Source organism: Arachis hypogaea, chromosome 12 (assembly GCF_003086295.3).
Source record: "Arachis hypogaea cultivar Tifrunner chromosome 12, arahy.Tifrunner.gnm2.J5K5, whole genome shotgun sequence".
In the NCBI taxonomy this organism is placed as follows: domain Eukaryota; kingdom Viridiplantae; phylum Streptophyta; class Magnoliopsida; order Fabales; family Fabaceae; genus Arachis; species Arachis hypogaea.
Window position 1 is genome coordinate 22,533,950 of NC_092047.1, and position 5,743 is coordinate 22,539,692.

At 40.0% G+C, this 5,743-nt stretch overlaps 1 non-coding gene across 1 annotated transcript; it reads right to left on the bottom strand.

The window, feature by feature from the left end:
• Positions 1-592: 592 nt before the first annotated feature.
• On the bottom strand, positions 593-700 carry LOC112732139 (small nucleolar RNA R71). The gene has a single exon (XR_003167876.1). It is a non-coding gene; the product is annotated as a small nucleolar RNA R71 (small nucleolar RNA).
• Between the last annotated feature and the right edge of the window lie 5,043 nt (positions 701-5,743).

The window sequence follows — 5,743 nt, forward strand, 5'->3', positions numbered from 1 at the left end:
CTCTACTGTGGCAAAGAGAATCCCTATTATTTTCTGTTCTCTTCTTTTTCATATGAGCAAGAACAAGGATAAGAACATTCTTGTTGAAGCTGATCCTGAACCTGAAAGGACTCTGAAGAGAAAGCTAAGGGAAGCTAAAGCACAACTCTCTGGAGAAAACCTTACAGAATTTTTCGAAAAAGTAGGAGACATGGACAAAAATAATAACAATGGTGGAGGTGCAAGGAAGATGCTTGGTGACTTTACTGCACCAAATTCCAATTTACATGGAAGAAGCATCTCAATCCCTGCCATTGGAGCAAACAATTTTGAGCTAAAGCCTTAATTAGTTTCTCTAATGCAACAGAATTGCAAGTTTTATGGACTTCCATCAGAAGATCCTTTTCAGTTCTTAACTGAATTCTTGCAAATCTGTGATACTGTTAAGACCAATGGGGTTGATCCCGAGGTCTACAAGCTTATACTTTTCCCGTTTGCTGTAAGAGACAGAGCTAGAATATGGTTGGACTCTCAACCTAAAGATAGCCTGAACTCTTGGGATAAGCTGGTCACGGCTTTCTTAACCAAGTTCTTTCCTCCTCAAAAGCTTAGTAAGCTTAGAGTGGATGTTCAAACCTTCAAACAGAAAGAAGGTGAATCCCTCTATGAAGCTTGGGAGAGATACAAGCAACTGACCAAAAAGTGTCCTTCTGACATGCTTTCAGAATGGACCATCCTGGATATATTCTATGATTGTCTGTCTAAATTATATAAAATGTCATTGGACTATTCTGCAGGTGGATCCATTCACCTAAAGAAAATGCCTACAGAAGCTCAGAAACTCATTGACATGGTTGCAAATAACCAGTTCATGTACATGATGACAAGTCATCTTAGCCTAGTTTCACTAGCCTTTTTCTTTTGTTTTCAACTGAATTATGCACTTTCTTGAGCCATAAGCAAGCCAATTGGGTAGATTTTCATGTTTCCTTTGATTTAATCAACCATGTATGAATTCATGCAATTTCATGAGGTTTTATGCTATAATTGTCACATATTATGAAAGAATGAATATCTCATGATTTTGAGCATAGCTTTGATGTGTTTGGTTGATTAATGATAGGTGAAGAAAGCTTGGAGAAAGGCTGAAGCAAGAAGGAATGGTTAGGAGGAAGAGAGGACAAAAAGTTTGAGCAAAAGTTTGCCTCAAACTTTAGCTCAAACTTTTGGATTAATTGAAAATGAACCAGGAAGCAAAAAGCTGGACCAAAAGTTAGCCTCAAACTTTTTGGCTAACTTTTGGGCAAAAGCTGGAGCAAAAGTTAGCCTCAAACTTTTTGGCTAACTTTTGGCATGAAAAACACTCCCTGGATGAGCAAAAGTTTGCGCCAACGTTAGCCCCTAACTTTTTGGCTAACGTTGGCGCATGAAAAACACTCCCTGGATTAGCAAAAGTTTGCGCCAACGTTAGCCCCTAACTTTTTGGCTAACGTTGGCGCCATGAGTATACAAGGGGAGGCCAACGTTGGAGCAAAAGTTAGACCTCTAACTTTTGCCCCAACGTTGGTATCAGCAAAGAAGGGTGGCTGATGTGAAAAGTTGGAGTAAAAGTTAGCCTCAAACTTTTACTCCAACTTTTACTCAAGCTTTCATGATTCCAACCCGGTTCAATTCGGTTCTTCTCCAAACTCCAAGAGCAATCAAGCAAGGCCTCTATCAACCCAATTCCATCAAGAGCAAAGGCCCAATTGAAGGCTTGAAGACCATTTGAAGAAAGTGTATAAATAGCATAGGATTTAAGTGTTTCAGAGAGCTTTTCCTGGGAGTTTTGAGAGAGAGTTTTCGGAGAGCTTTTGGGATTGAGTGAATTTTAAATTTCTAAGTCTTGGGGAAGGAGAATTGAATTCCCTTCCTCTTAGTTTTCTTGCTTTCAATTTCAATTACAATTGTCTTGGATCTTGGGTGGAGAATTGAAGAACTTCTGTTTCAATCTCACCTTGGGATCTTGTTTAATTTTCTGCTTAATTGAATTTCAGTTTCGGTTAATTGCTTTTCATCTACTTTCTTTGCAATCTACATTTCCTTTGCAATTGTTCTTGTTGGATCTAGGAAGGCATTGAGATCTAGACTTGGTTCTCTAGTCTCTTGGGTCCTGAGATCCGGATTTCCATTTCCCATTCCCTGTTTACTGTTTTCATGCTTATTTACATTTCTGTTTTAAGATCCGGTTCGATTCAAGACATCCTTTACTTCTCTGTTTTTTGCAATTTACTTTTTCTTGTTTAATTTCTGCAAATCCAACTCCCAATTCCCTTTACAATTCAAGCCATTTACATTTCTTGCACTTTAAGATTCTGCAATTTACATTTCTTGCGTTCTAAGTTTCTGCCATTTAATTTCTTGCTCTTTAAGATTCAGCACTTTAAATTCCAGTTCTCTTTAATTTCATGCAATTTACCCATTTTCTTTACTTTCTATGCAATTTAAATTCTGCAAATCACAAATCTCTCAACCAAATCTTGATTCGCTTGACTAAATCAACCACTAAACAAAAATTGCTCAATCCTTCAATCCCTGCGGGATCGACCTCACTCCCGTGAGTTATTATTACTTGATGCGACCCGGTGCACTTGCCGGTTAGATTTGGGTGTTTTGGAGAAATTCGTTTTTCCATAAAAATATCCCATCAAGTTTTTGGCGCCGTTGCTGGGGATTGATTAGATTGACAATGATTAAGTGAGGTGGTGATCTAGATCTAGCATTTTTATTTTCTGTTTCTCTAATTTTCAATTAACCCACTAACTGTTTGAATTTTTGCTTAAGCTAACAAAAACTTCATTCTAGCAGTAGATTGAAGTGTCACTGGTTTGTGTGTTTCTTATGTTCTGCGTGTATGTCAGGTACAAGAAGAACCACACCCACCTTTCATGAACAAGACGAAAGAACTCTCAGGAGGTTAAGAAGAGCTGAAAGAGGGAAAAATATTGTTGGAGAAGAGGAATCAGAAGAAGAATTCCAGGATATGGAGGAACATTCAACCAATCCACCTGGTGGAGCTGACAACAACAATAACAACCCACCCTAGAGGATAGTTTTGGCCTCCTATACCTTTGCAAATGCTAGACATTGTGGAAGCAGCATTCTCACCCCTAATGTCAATGCAAATAACTTTGAATTGAAGCCACAACTCATTACATTGGTCCAAAACAACTGCTCGTTTGGGGGAGGACCATTGGAGGATCCAAATCAACATCTATCTACCTTCTTAAGGATTTGTGACACTGTCAAGACTAATGGCGTGAATCCTGAGACCTACAAGCTTCTGCTGTTCCCGTTCTCATTAAGGGACAAGGCTGCACAATGGCTTGAAACTTTTCCTCAAGGAAGCATCACTAGCTGGGATGATTTGGTGACTAAATTTCTAGCCAAATTCTATCCACCTCAAAGAGTCATCAGGCTGAAAACTGAGGTGCAAACATTCACACAATTGGATGCTGAAAATCTGTATGAAGCATGGGAGAGATACAAGGCTCTGCTGAGGAAATGTCCACCAGAAATGTTCACTGAGTGGGACAAGCTACAGAACTTCTATGAAGGACTCACTCTAAAGGCTCAAGAATCACTTGATCACTCAGCTGGAGGATCATTGCAGCTGATGAAAACAGCAGAAGAAGCTCAAAATCTTATTGACATGGTGGCCAACAACCAATATTTCTTTACTCACCAAAGAAATCGCCAACCATCACAAAGGAGAGGAGTAATGGAGCTAGAAGGAGTGGACTCAATCTTGGCTCAAAACAAGATGATGCAGCAGCAAATTCAACAACAATTTGAGCAAATGGCCAAGAGGATTGATAGCCTCCAAGTTGCAGCAGTTAACACAAGCCAATCATTATCCACATGGGGGCAAAATGAAGAAACTCAAGAAGAACAACAACAAGAGCTAGTGCAGTATATGCACAACCAAGGACCAAATGAAGTGTATGGTGATACATACAATCCATCCTGGAAGAACCACCCAAACCTCAGATGGGGAGATAATCACACCCAAAACCAACAACCATGGCAGAGGAACTCAAACCAAAACAACCCAAGAAGTAACCAAAACCACAACCAGCAGCAAACTAACCAGAACCCCTACAGAAAAACTCAAAACAACTACCACAACCCCAACCAGTACCAATCCAATAACCAACCCACCAACCAAAATGCCTACCATCCACCACCCACATCTCATAACCCACCTCAAGTATCACCTGAATCTCAAAGACTCACTAACTTGGAGACCTTGATGGATAAATTGTTGAAACACCAGGAAATGACAACCAAGAATCATGAAGCCTCCATAAAGAGCCTAGAGAGGCAGATGGGGCAAATCTCCAAGCAGATCTCTATTGAGAGACCTTCAAGCTCTCTGCCGAGTGACACAATTCCAAATCCTAAGGAAGAATGCAAGGCAATACAATTAAGGAGTGGGAAAACATTGATGAGCAATAATGACATTACAAAGAAGCAAGCAGAGAGCAGCAAAAGGCCAATAGAAGATGAGGAGCAAACAAAGGAAGATGAAGCCAAGAATCAAGTTGTAATGCCAAACAAGAGCACTGAGAAACTCAAAGAGAAGGATAACCAGTCACATGGTTCAAAAGAAGTAACTCAAAGACAGCAGCAAATAGGAAAGAGCATCACACCTCCACTGCCATATCCCCAGAGGTTCAACAAAGAAACTAAGGACCAACATTTTCATAAGTTCCTTGAGACTTTCAAAAAGCTGGAAATCAATATTCCCTTGGCCGAAGCACTTGACCAAATGCCTCTGTATGCCAAGTTTTTGAAGGAGCTTATCAACAAGAAAAGAAGTTGGGATGAGAAAGAAACTATACTGCTTACTGAGGAATGCAGAGCCTTGATTCAAAAAGGACTTCCTCCTAAGCTTGAGGACCCAGGGAGCTTTTTGCTACCTTGCACCATTGGGGAATTAACCATCACTAAAGCAATGTGCGATTTAGGAGCAAGTATCAACTTAATACCATCATCCTTGGTAAAAAAGTTGCATATAGAAGAAGTTAAACCAGTACAGATATCTCTAGAGCTAGTAGATAAGTCAACAGTATACCCCAGGGGTATGATTGAAAACCTTCTGGTCAAGGTGGACAATTTCATATATCCTGCAGATTTTGTGGTTCTGGATTCAGATGGGGATGATGGTGACTCTATTATTCTGGGAAGGCCATTCTTGGCCACTGCTAGAGCTATCATAGACATAGAGGAAGGAGAATTAACTCTCAGAATGCATGATAAGAGTGTCACTCTGAAGGTGTTACCAGAAGCACATTTTGGTAATGAGAAGAAAAACTATATAGAACTTGACAAGGAAGAATCACAGTTAAAGGAAGAAAGCAACAAGGCGATTCACAACAACATCCCAAGGCAAAAGATTGTGCAAACTGATGAAGAAGTCCAAGAGAATATTGGAGTATTAGCCACTGAAAGAATGAAAGATCCCCAAGGTAAGCCTACGGCCAGAAAAGAAAGGTCAACAAAAGAAAGGATGAAATGCAGAAACAAAACAAAAAGGGGTTGGAAGAACAGGAAGATTCCAATAGAGGGGCTTTCCAAAGGTGACAAAGTGCAATTGATATATCAACAACTGAGAGCAAGCCGACAGACTGATGACTATTACAATGTTAGCAACATACTCTCGTTGGAACATGCTAAAATTGAACACCAGAGAACAAAGAGGAGGATCACAGTCAGGGGAGAC